An 11,096-nucleotide genomic window follows, 5' to 3' on the forward strand; every position below is an offset into this window, starting at 1 on the left:
GCATGTAAAGAGAATATTCCCAGACAACCCGATGTTGTCTGTAAAAGAAAAAGCTGCCATACCAACCCCTGCGGTTGAGTACCAGTACGAGTATGTTTCCGAGTAATCCAAAAGAAAAGAGAATGGTCTTCCGTAAACTTCATAACGTTAATTCATCTAAGTGAGCCGTCATAACCATACTAAATAAAGACAATTTCGCCTGTCTTGGCGTTGTTGGACGCCGATTTTGATTATAAGGTTTTCGTCACCCTAGACTGAGTTAGTCTAACTGTAGCGAACAGCTCAGGTGTGGGGTGTCATCCCCGTATAGATCTATACACAAATCCCCCGCTCTCCCTCCAAGAGACTCTGGTTATAACTACAAGCTACGATCGTACACTTAATAGGTGCCAACCGACAAAACTCACTAGATCCTTAATCGAATTTACGCGAAGAAAAGTATAAACTCATTCCAGGCCCAATGAACCATGTTAGTGAACCACTAAGGCATCGCTAAACATGTAAATCATTTCAAGGCCCAATTAGAATGAGATTATATAACATGGGCCCGAAATATATATATGAAAGGACAACTAAGGCCCATTTCACATGTAAGGTAATTACAGGCTCAAATAGCATACAAATAGTATCCAAGGTCCGTCGCACATGTTAATGGGTCAATGAGGCCCAATAAACATATAAATAGTATACAGGACCTATCAAACATATAAATGGGCCACTAAGGCCCAATAACTTAGAAAATGATCAAATTAATCCGTTTGTTAGTTTATCGTTGGTTTTGGTTCAAGTATTCACTAAAATAGCATAAAATCCCACTTTTTGTAAAAATGACGTTCTTGGCCCAATAAGCCAAAAATTTACAATTAAGGCCCAATTTTTGTAAGAATAACACTTTAGTTTCCATTTTGTTCAAAACTTGTGTTGATGACTAGTTTGTGGTAAAAATAACATTTTAAACCCATTTTTGTCAAAAATATCATTTTTGGCTTGATTTTTGTGAAAACACACATTTTTCTGGTTTTGGGCTTTTCTGACCTAGTTGTTGGAAAATTTGTAGAAAAATCATCGTAAGTCGAAATTTGGATCCGTAAATTCTGGAAGTTTGGAAATTTGTATACTTTCTTCACAATTTTTCTCATAATTTTTAATGGCTTCTAACAAGTGTGAAATTGCTCACCTTCACAGGCTGGTCCGAAATTATTTCAAATCTGATAGGCAGTTTTGTAAAATTCGCCAAAAATTGTAGAAAAATCGTATGAAAACGTGAGAGTAGTAATTTTAAAGGTAGAAACCTGAACTTTTTTCATGTAAAACAGTTTTGAAAAATATTATCATTTAGGTGGTCAAAACAGTTCGAGACTGGACCAAAACTTTTCTGTGAAGCGCTGATTTTTGAGTTTAGTTTATAGATCTTGGAACACAACACTCATTTTTACTATTTTAAGTGTATAAATCCCAGATCTACTAGTTTACATGTATTATATATGATAACACATACTTTTCTCAAGGTTTTCATGTAGATCCAAGTGATAAACTTAATATTCTTAACATATTTTTAGATTTATGAAGTAAATAGCACATAACCACCAAATAAATCATGAAAAACACTCATATTCATGCATACACACATAGATCTACACAACACAACTTGTATCTGTTGGATTAATGTCTATGTCCATAACTATAATTGGTAAGACTTGACCCGACCCGGCATGGTCCATTTGGGTTGCATGGCATCATGCATTTGGATAGACTATAATGAGAGAAATAACACTTAAGGTTGGTTAATATATTATAAGTTCTAATATATTAATAAGGTTATTTAATTAGTATTGATCAAGAATTAATTTGGAATTAATTAAGTGATCAAAAGGAGACTAATTAAATATATGGGTTGATTGTGTAAATCATTCATTCTTATATATGTGGGCTTGTGATCCAAGATTCCTTATGTTGGACTAAGTCCATGGGGGTGACCCATGGATACTCCATGGAGGTTAAAATCCATGGAGCATAAGGAATGGGTAAAGTTATGAGTTACATGGTGTAACCCTAATAGCCACCATATAAAAGAATCTCATGGCTCAAGAAATCGTGCACTAATGTGTGAATATGAGGGCTAGACGATTTCAAGGAGTGTTCCATTTCTCTCAAGTCATTCCATGTGCATTTGGTGTTGTGTGAACCATTTGAGGTGTCACACTTGGGGCACTAGGCACTCAAGCTTCATGGAGACAAGCTACATCAAACAAAGGTATGTATTCTATCCATTTGATTACCCAAGTATCAAGTATTGTATGCTAGATAGGGTAATACCTTGGAAAGTTCATAATTGCATGTATAATAGAGAAAACATAGATCCAAGGTATTTAGGGTTGCATGTACACTTAGGAGTGTTAGAATGCTCAAAACCCATCAGTGGTATCAGAGCCAGGTTTTGTTTTCTTGTTATACTTGCAAAATTAGCTGAAAAATCGAATTGTATTAGTTTAAAAGTTATGCTAATTACTTGAAAATTTTTGATGTGAATTATCTTTGTTCATATGAGTTTATTAGATTAATAGAAAAGTTAATTGATTATGTGTTTTCAATCCATTTTAATCTAAGAGTTGATTCTAAAATGTGTTTTTGTAACTTGTCCTCAAGTTATATGAAAAGTCACATTTAAGTTTCATAAAACTCATAAAAAGTTGGCAATGGTTACAAAAATGAAGAGTCTTGTCCTCATTAAATGGTTTTATGACTCCATAACTTGTCCTCAAGTTATGGAGGTTCAAGAGTCACTTCGTTAAATGATAAAATGTGTAACCTTAATTAGTTCCATAAGTTACAAAAATAAAGAAAAGTTACATTCTTTTATTAGTTTAAAGTCTTCCATAACTTGTCCTCAAGTTATGGAACTTGAAGAGTTTTTTTAATTAAAACTACTTTAAACACATAAGTTATGGAATTAATTAGTTTTGAATATTTTCAAAACTTGCCCGCAATTTTTGGAATTTGTAAAGTTTTCCCCATGAATACTTTAATTCCAAGTTAGCCCTTAGAATTTTAAAAGTTAAAATTCAACCCTTATACTTTATAGTATTATAAGTTAATAATAAATATATGTATAAGAGAATGTCAGTCTTACCGTTAGTAGGCCTCATTCACGAAGCCGGTCTATAAGGGGGGTATAAGGTTACTGCCTATAAAATGACAGTTTAATGGGTGTCCACTCTCACCCACCGCTTCCTTGACTGGTGGAGGGTCGTTAGCCGAACGGGTAGGACAAGGACTATAACTCTCCCTTCATTAAAAGTATTAATGATAAATACTAAGTAACTAAACACTTATAAATTCTCAATCTTAGTTACTTAGGAAAATGTGAATAAGGTGCTAATCCATGAAATTACACTTTGCACTTTGTTTAAACCGTTAGTGGAGCGTGTGTGGTTAACCGGCACACTAACCTGGATTTAACAAAGTAGGCAAAGGGTAACTTAATATTTATCATAGTATAGGTGGAGCTCGTGTGGTTAACCGACACATCAATTGAGGGGTAAATATTAAGGGTACCAAGTATATTTGCATGGTTACTTCACACCTTGTTTTGTGATCCTCGGCATCCCAGTCACAAAACCTGAAGGGCACACTCGAGATTGAAACATGCCATTGAAAAGTTCAATGAATCTCAAAAGATCTAGGAGTTTCAAATCCAATTAAAAACCTAATTACATTATTTCGTTTTTCATGGTGGAAATTGGTAAATCGTCATTTACCTACCTTCAACTATTTTATAACTCGGATTACGGCATCCCTCTTCCAGTTATAAATAGGTTGTTGGATCCTAGCCTTAATACTTCATATTGGGTGTTATATTAAGGACTTTAGATCAACTATCTTGAATATCTCCCAAAAGATGTCTAGTTCAGACATCTATGATCTTCCCAAATCTCTTGGAACTTTACTTCCTCCACCTCCTCCAATTATTCTCCCTAACCCACAAGTTCAAGGTCACTCAAGCCCTAATGGCAAGCAAGGTCTATGTGTGATCACATCTTAGAGATGAAGTCACATATTGACAAGCTGGGAGAGTTGGGTGTCAAAGTCTTGAGAAAGTTGGATGTTCAATCACTTTCTAAGTCACATAGTGAGTTGCTTTGGGACTACTATGAAACAGACTATGACATGAACCTTAATGATCATATCTATTTGCTTGGTGCTGCTGAATCAGCAATGATTTGGAACGATAGTAAAGCAAATTTGATTAGAAGATCAACTTCCCAAAAACTTTATGGGCAGTGACAATGGTGACACTGGAAATCCAGAAAAAGCATTCTCTTCCCAATGGAAAGGGATTGGCCATAGTCAACCCGGTTGACCAAATGGTAAAGAGAAAGGCTAATTCTGAGATAGTCCCATTACCAAAGGGTCCATATGTTTATTTTGCCAAAGGAAGGGCCGTTGATTGCAAAGCTGCCAAATTTACCTAAGGATGTTAAAGTCAATAAGTTTGACTCTACATCAGGTAGAGCCCATTATCTAACTCTGTTAAGTTCTATTCTGAGATCCTCATTACATGATGTGACTGGGTCACATGTTGATGTTTTAAGAATCAAAGAATAGAGAGAAATCTTAAAGGAAGTATATGTTGATTCTGATCGCGAAGGTGGATTTCGATCGCATCAGAATTTTGAGCAAGGAATATATAACAACAATTTTCCATGTGGATTGTAAGGATAAGTTTTTCCGCAAAGTTTTAAAATAAAAGAAAATTGTTTTATTTTATTTATTTGAAGTATCCTTACAATGGCATTTGTGGAAAATTGTTGCTTATATGATTCCACTGACAGCAATATTGGAAAATGGATTTGATTCTTTCATTTGTGGAAGTGTCTAAATTTACCAAATCAGGAAAGTTCCTCATCGCCCAAGTTTCAATTGGTCCTAAACTTGGAATCATGCAAGTTGAATAGTATGATGAATGAGAACTTTCAAGCATTGGAAAATCAAGACTAATTACTTGTTCACATGGATGTGTGAGTCAAGTGAAGGACTAAAGGGATCGAGTACACATTCTTGTGCACTGGTCATGTCCACCACAAAGCTCGTTAAGACTATTTTATTTACTAAAGTTTAGTAAATATGGTTATACTTACAAGTTTAAGTATAATTCTGAAACATTGGAAAAGTCTCAATGTATGGCAGAACGAATGGGAAGAATCAAATTAGGCAGAAAGATAAAAGTTTCTCAAATCTGAAAAGATGGGAGAGTACTTTAGTATCATGTTTGTGATCATCTTAATGATTTAGAAATCATATCACAATTAGTCCTCTAAAGGTCATCTTAGTGCATTCTTATGACTAAGAAGAGGAGTCATGAATTGTTGAAATGGTTAGATCAGGAAGATGAGTCATACTTCGTTTCAAAACAATTCTTAGAGTCATACTCCAAGATTGTAACTTGAGTGACATATCTTAAAGAAAGGTTTAAAACACTTGTCAAATGTAAGAGTAAAAGTGTCCTACTCTTGTACATTTGAAATTGGTAAGTTGTGATGTTTTGGATAAAACAAAGACCAACTAAGGCCAACTGTGTGAAGTGTTTGTCTTGATAAAGAATCCGCACTATCTCTTGAATATTTTGCAAGATAGTCTTATATGTCAAGAGGATAGTGGGAGTCTTAAAGATCCTAAAAAGAATTTCAAGAACTAATCAAGAATAATAACCTGTAGTTTAACACTAGCACACGACGTGAGGTTTATAACCTATCGTGTTGACATATTTCTATTTCTGTGCCCATTCCAGTTAAAGTTGGCTTTGCATATGAGTTCTTAGAGTTCTCAGTTGGTTTCATAACAACTTGGAAGCAATGGCAGACCCTTGAGCTGCCAGGTGGTAAGAAATTAAGATTGAGTTCAGTCCATATGTGTTTAGATTTGTCATTATCCTTGTCTTGCGACTATGGTTTTGACTATTCACATGGATGAGAACACATACACCATAAAATCTAAGGGTCATAAGGTTTCTCTCCGATTCATGAAAATGATGGTGAGGAAACACTTCCACCAAGTAGATTTGAAGCAGATGCCAAAAGGTCTAAACAATCGAGACTGTGATTACGACATCCCTTTTCATAGTTCTGAAATTGTTTAGACACACATGCATGCTATCTAAGGTAAGGTGTATGATTTTGATAAAGTTTTATCAAAGCATCTGGTATCAGAAATCTGAACTTTGGTAAGAAAGTCAATAAAGTACTGATTTCTAGAAGTCCAGCTGATTTCTGAGTACATGTCAAAGCTAGTGGGAGCATAAGTGTTATGCTAATAATCATCATGTTAGTGGGAGCATGATAATTATTGTTAGTGTTGCAAGTTAGCAATGTTAATTATAGAAAACAAAAGTTTCAATTCGTGAGGCTGCAAGGATTGAAAAAGTTGTTTTTGTTATAATTAAGGGAGAGGATATACTTCATTTCAGTTCTAAAGGCTTAGATTGAGACCTTAATCATCTTTTGTCAAGAATATATATATGAATTTCATGTTGGATTGGTTCAACTTAAGGAAATTCTATATATTGCGTTCTCAAAATTCGATTATGATTACGACATCCCTCTTCATAGTCAAATTTTGAAAACATGGCAAATAAAAATATTGTAGCAAAAGACTGGTCTAGAATCATGTCTTTATGTGAGACATCATGAATCGTGTACCATTTGCTTTGGGTACAGGATCGATTGCATGTGCTATAATATTTGTCATTTCTAAATTTTTCCAAATGCCCAGAGGCATTAAGAAGGGAAAAGGTCTAGAATTGGATATGACTAAAATGATTAAGCAATTGTCGAGTACAATTTGAGGTTTACCAAATATTGGTTGCTCAGGGACAGTTGGAAGTATAGTGCTAATTTTGGAAGGACCATATTGACATATTCTGAAAAGAGGCATCTCTTATTCAGAAGTGATAGTCAAAATGAGAATATGGAGTTGTCATCATAGGTGGAAGTTATCTGTGTAAGATTAGAAAACTTAATGCAAGAAGCATGTCCAAAGCAATGTACTTTGAATATGAGACTTAGTTTCCATGGAGTTGATCTCCATTGGAATACCTTATAATGACTGTTGACAAGTCTTTGTGACTTTGTACATATTCATTACAGGAGGGTCAGTGCATATAAGTTTAAAATCTAAACAGATTTCGATAAATGATAGGAATTTGAAATTCTCACATTTTTCGATAAGGATTTGGGAGTGTGAAATTAGAATCATTGAAATTATGTTCAATTGGTTTATTTCATAAAGTAAGGATCATAGACAAACATAGAGTGCATACTTGGTGTATGGCAAAGCTATTGTTTAAGACTTATCCAAGTGGGAGACTGTTAGATTAATGTCTAAGTCCATAACTATAATTGGTAAGACTTGACCCGACCCGGCATGGTCCATTTGGGTTGCATGGCATCATGCATTTGGATAGACTATAATGAGAGAAATAACACTTAAGGTTGGTTAATATATTATAAGTTCTAATATATTAATAAGGTTATTTAATTAGTATTGATCAAGAATTAATTTGGAATTAATTAAGTGATCAAAAGGAGACTAATTAAATATATGGGTTGATTGTGTAAATCATTCATTCTTATATATGTGGGCTTGTGATCCAAGATTCCTTATGTTGGACTAAGTCCATGGGGTGACCCATGGATACTCCATGGAGGTTAAAATCCATGGAGCATAAGGAATGGGTAAAGTTATGAGTTACATGGTGTAACCCTAATAGCCACCATATAAAAGAATCTCATGGCTCAAGAAATCGTGCACTAATGTGTGAATATGAGGGCTAGACGATTTCAAGGAGTGTTCCATTTCTCTCAAGTCATTCCATGTGCATTTGGTGTTGTGTGAACCATTTGAGGTGTCACACTTGGGGCACTAGGCACTCAAGCTTCATGGAGACAAGCTACATCAAACAAAGGTATGTATTCTATCCATTTGATTACCCAAGTATCAAGTATTGTATGCTAGATAGGGTAATACCTTGGAAAGTTCATAATTGCATGTATAATAGAGAAAACATAGATCCAAGGTATTTAGGGTTGCATGTACACTTAGGAGTGTTAGAATGCTCAAAACTCATCAGTATCCTCCCCCAAAACAAAGTAAAAATCAAAAATAGGGGGTATGAACTCACCTTGTTTGAAGATTTCGGTTTTTGAGGAAGAAATGAAGAGATCTCGACTTTAGCAAGCCTCTTGAGGAGGTTTTTGAACTTGGATGGTTCTAATGAACATGATTCACAAAATATGGTGGTAAGAGGAGATTTTTGAAGAGATCAAGAAGTTAAATCCTAGATCTAAGTAAGAACTTAGCAAAGTTGATGATCTTGAAGAAGAATCTCTTGAAGATGCACTATTCACGAAAATTTGCAAGGAGAAGTGAGGGAGTATTTTCTTGAGAGTTCTAGAGAGAACTTTTAATGTGGAATGAAGTTGGCGAAATGGCCTTAGGCTGTGAGTTTTAAGGAGGAAAGGAAGAGAGGGTTTAAGTGGTAATTGCATGATGGTTACACAACTTGAGCATTGATATTTGTTGGCATGGATATCCTTTAAGCAATAATGAGGTATCAAGTTCGCAATTAACCACACATTATCTCTTTTTTTTTATGGGCCGAGAGTTTGGGTTAGGAGCAAGGAATTGAGGTAATTTGAGCCTTCTCTTAACTTGATCGAATTTATGAAGCCCAATAATAAATTTTCGGCCCATTGGGCCCTTAAGTGTGTTCACGGCCCAAATGGCATAAATGGATGGGTTTAAGGGTCTATTAGGGTTAATTGGAGTTGTTATGGCCCAATAGGCCCATTAAAGGTAAACAAATTTATTTTAGGCCCATTATGGCCCAAAATGTTAAGTTTCATGAAGGTGGGTCCAATTAGAGCCTATTTAGGGTTCCTAGGCCCAAGATGGTGAAGTTTGAGATTTATTGGTCCATTAGACCCAATAAGAGAATCCTAGTCCATAATGAACTTGAGTCGAGATTTCTAGGGTTTCCAACCCTTATTTGAACATATGAGATGTATTTGAACGAGAATAGAGTATAGTATTCACTTAGAGTATAAGTTATTACACTAGGTGAATGATTGCATGAGAGTAGAATTTCCTAGCAAAAATGCTAGTTGTGACATCCAAAATGTTTTAGATTTATGAATTGGGTCCAATTAGGATCCAATTAGGGCTTCAAGTCCAATAAAGTTGAATTGGGTGCTTATTGGACCATTAGGCCCAATAAGGAATTTTTAGTCCAATATGGACTCAAACCGGGATTCTTAGGGCTTTTAGACTCTTTGTTGAACATAATTGATGAATCCAAATGAGCATTGAGTGAGATTTACTTAGAGTGCGTGTTTTACAGTAGTTGAATGGTTACACAGGAATAGAATTTCCTAGCTAAAATGCTAGTTGTGACATCATCCCCCCGTTAGAGGGAATTTCGTCCCGAAATTCTTTTGAAAACTAGGATTGTGAAGGAAAGAATAAGTGAGGGTACTTCTGCTTCATCTGGTCTTCACGTTCCCACGTGAATTTCGGTCCGCATTTTGCGCTTCATCGAACCTTCACGATCGGGATGCGACTTTGCTTTGTACGCTTCACCTCCCTATCCATAATCTCAACTGGTTCTTCGACGAACAGGAGGTTCTCGTTTATCTCAATCTCTTCTAAAGGGACGACAAGGGTTTCATCTGATAGACACTTTTTCAGATTCGAGACGTGGAACACTAGGTGTACGTTGCTGAGCTCGGCAGGTAGCTGCAGCTTGTAAGCCACTGGACCAATCCGGACAAGAATCTCGAACGGTCCAATCTACCGCGGGTTCAATTTTCCTCTTTTCCCAAATTGAATCATTCCCTTCCATGGAGAGACCTTTAATAGCATGCGATCCCCGACTTGAAATTCTAGTGGCTTTCGTCGCTTGCCAGCATAGCTCTTTTGTCGGTCTCGCAATGCCTGAAGTCGAGCTTTGATTTGGACTATCTTCTCGGTTGTTTCACGAATGATTTCGGGTCCTGTAAGAGCACTGGCTGGCGATTGCCCTTTTTCTAGTTGAGTGTCACCCACCTCGGTCCAGCATAGGGGCGATCTACATTTACGACCATAGAGAGCCTCGAATGGAGCAACCTTGATGCTCGTATGGTAACTGTTGTTATAACAGAATTCGATCAGAAGCAAGTGGGCATCCCATGATTTTCCGAAGTCAATCATTCAAGATCGGAGCATATCCTCGAGTGTCTGGATGGTACGCTCACTCTGACCATCCGTCTGTGGGTGGTAGGCGGTGCTCATATCTAGTTGTGTTCCCATTTCCTTCTGAAGAGATTGCCAGAATCTTGAAGTAAATCTGCTATCTCGATCCGAGATAATAGATACTGGTACTCCATGGAGTCTCTTAACCTCCTTGAGGTAGATTCGGGTCAGCTTCTCCATCTTGTAGGATTCTTTTATTGTCAGGAAATGAGCAGATTTTGTTAATCTATCGACGATTACCCAGATAGCATCCAATCTGTCTGCCGTCTTTGGCAATTTGGTCACGAAGTCCATACTAATCCTTTCCCATTTCCACTCGGTTATCACTGGTTGTTGCAGTAGTCCCGAGGGCTTTTGGTATTCTACTTTCACCTTGGCGCAAGTAAGGCACTTGCCCACGAAAGTGGCTATCTCTGCCTTCATATTAGGCCACCAATATTGCTGCTTGATATCCAAATACATTTTGTCTGACCCCAGATGAATAGAATATCGCGTCCTGTGGGCTTCATGCAGGACTATCTCTCTGAATCCCCCAATTTTGGGAACCCAAATTCTATTCATGAAGCAGTGGGTTCCGTCGTCTTTAACTTCGAGCTCCTTCTCCATTCCTCTTGGCGATTCACTAGCGACATTATCTGGCTTCAATGCGTCCAATTGGGATTCCTTGATCTATGACGCTAGATGAGACTGGATTGTGATTGACAGGGTCTTCACACGACGACTTGAATACTCCTTTCGGCTCAGGGCATCGGCTACTACGTTAGCCTTGCCTGGGTGGTATTTGATTTCACACTCATAATCATTTAACAGTT

The sequence above is a fragment of the Lactuca virosa genome, chromosome 9 (assembly GCF_052849685.1).
Source record: "Lactuca virosa cultivar CGN04683 chromosome 9, Lactuca_virosa_CGN04683_v6, whole genome shotgun sequence".
NCBI lineage: Eukaryota > Viridiplantae > Streptophyta > Magnoliopsida > Asterales > Asteraceae > Lactuca > Lactuca virosa.